Source organism: Danio aesculapii, chromosome 10, assembly GCF_903798145.1.
Source record: "Danio aesculapii chromosome 10, fDanAes4.1, whole genome shotgun sequence".
In the NCBI taxonomy this organism is placed as follows: domain Eukaryota; kingdom Metazoa; phylum Chordata; class Actinopteri; order Cypriniformes; family Danionidae; genus Danio; species Danio aesculapii.
The window spans coordinates 26,663,168-26,665,926 of record NC_079444.1 but is presented as its reverse complement, the minus strand read 5'-3'; positions in this window follow the sequence as shown (position 1 = coordinate 26,665,926).

The following is a 2,759-nucleotide window of genomic DNA, read 5'->3' as shown; positions in this document are numbered from 1 at the left end:
TTCATGAAGTTTGATTATATCGAGAGTCTTACATTTATTTGGTACTGTAGCTCTTTTTTTATAGCTTTATCTAACTAAAGTAGCTTTATCTAGCTATAATCAACATTTTTTAAAAGATTTGAATGAAGGATTTATGTAAAGATATGCAATAAATATAAGAATTATAAAAATTATCCATAAAAGAATTAAATATAATTCATTTAAAAGGAAATCAATTGTTTTTTCTTAGTTAAAATACATTTTTTAAAATAATTAAACAACTTAAAGTCTCTCTTTTATGGCTCTTAGGGAATAATCTAAAACTAAATGTAATAATATGCCATTTTGGTGCCTGCATGAAATTACATTTACAAAACTGATTAAACATACATAAAGCATATTGAATGCACATTTTAGTGTTTCAAATAGTGTTTGTGAAAGTAAAATATCAAATTTTGGTTATAAAAATTATGTTCTGTCATCATTAACCATGACCTCCACACTCAGCAGATCTCAATCCAATAGAGCACCTTTGGGATGTGGTGGAATGGGAGATTCGCATCATGGATGTGCAGCTGATAAATTTGCAGCAACTGTGTGATGCTATCATGTCAATATGGAACAAAATCTCTGTGGAATATTTCTAGTACCTTGTTGAATATATGCCATGAAGGACTAGGCAGTTCTAAAGGCAAAAGGAGGTCCAACCCAGTACTAGTAAGGTGTACCTAATAAAGTGGCTGATAAGTGTATATTTGTAGTGCTGAAGAACATATTCGTTATCTTTGATACATTCCAATGTAGGAAATTTAAAGCACATTAATAAATGCAATTACAGAATACATGACTCTCACTGATCCATCATAAACAATATTATCGCCTACATAATAACATAATTGAATTCAAAACACTTTGACATATACTGGGTTATCAGTAGCTCTGACTGACATATAATTTGGCATCAGTGGTAAATAACTTTACATAAAAAGTTGTGCTAATTAAAAGATGAATGTTGTTGTTCTGGACCAGTTCTTTAGTGAAACTCTTCCCACCCTTTAAATATGCAAACTCGGTGACATTCAGGACCCCTCCGGAACGCAACTCAATGTTCATTGACACCGTGGTGCATAAACAGTGGTGAATTCATCTGAATTTAAACCATAACTCGTGAATAAACATCAGGTCAGCGAGCAGTGTTTGATTTTTAAGTAAATAATTCTACCTGTTTTTTTATTCATGAATTCATATTGATGAAGACACTGTTGAACGAAGAAATTGATTTTGTTGTGCTTTGCTTCGCTGGAGTTGAGTGTAATGAAACCTTGATCATGTCTAACGCATAACCTATGGGGAGGCCATTGGAAAACTATCTACTCTTGTTTAATGTACTGTAAATGGCCATTATATAGACCATCCAATTCAACTCTATTTAAATCCAATATGAATGAGCCATTAAATAATGTGCCCAGGGCCATTTTACTACAAATGCACCAAAAATAAACCAGACGAGATGGCCTTGCTTGATTGACATGTTTAAAATGCAATCAAGAATTTGAGAAAGACAGCAGAAGTGAAATTACATAAACTAGCAATTTATTCTTTAACTATACATGACTATTTTCATTATTTTAACTGTCGCAATATACCAAAGTATTCTGTATATACACACAAAAACAACAACAACATTGAAATAATTGTGATTTTTTGACTCATCCACAACTGATATGCCCAATCCAGTACATAGTATAGTCACTTCAAGAAAACAAAATAGACTTCTAATGTGGAAGGCAATCAGAGCCAAAAGTTTTTAAACAAAATGTGTCAAATTTGACCTTCAACATGTTCAACGCAGAGTGAGTGTGTAGAAGTGTCAGTTTTAAATGTGCTTTGTTTATGAATTCACAGTATAATCACTTTAAGAAAAGAGAATGTGGCTCCATTATGGAAGGCAAGTTGTGCCAAAAGTCTTTAATTGTAATGTGTGGAATTTCAGCATCAACATGAACAGTTTGACTTTAAGGCAGCAATTTTAAAGCCATTTCTTTAGTATATGTGTCAAACTAAAGGAGTGTTACATTTTCAGGAAATTTCTATAAAACAAGTAAACGCACATAGTTTGACCGTGTCAAGGTGCGTATATTGAATGTGTTTCTTTATAATGGCTAGATATTCCCAGATGTTTTTATTTGTGAATCCCAGCATCCCACTGTAAATAAAGGGATTCATAAAGGGACAGTTGACCTAAAATTGTAAATTCTAGCATCATTTACTCTCCCTTCTTTTATTCCAGACCTGTTTGAGTTTCTTTCTTCTGTTGAACACAAAAGAAGATATATGAAGAAAGTTAAAAACCAGTAACCATTGACTTCCATAGTATTTCTTTTTTCTACTATGGAAGTCTCTGATTACAGACTTCTTTAAAGTATATCTTTTTTTGTTCAACAGAATAAAGAAACTCATAAATGTTTGAAACCACTTGAGGTGAGTACATATTTAATTTTTAATCCCAAAAATTAAAATTCCTGCATCATTTAGTCTACCTTCATTTCAAACCTGTTTGAGTTCCTTTCTTCTGTTGAACACAAAAGAAGAGAGAGAGAAATTTTGATTTAATTGCCATTTCAGCTTCTCTGGCTACATCATGGCAAAAAAACTAAACAGATCAAGTTTACCACATTTTATTAAAATCACCTAGAATTATTAAAATATTCTAACAATTAAAAGTGATCAACTGCAATAACACAAAAGATAAAATACATAAATAATACTAATGATAATAA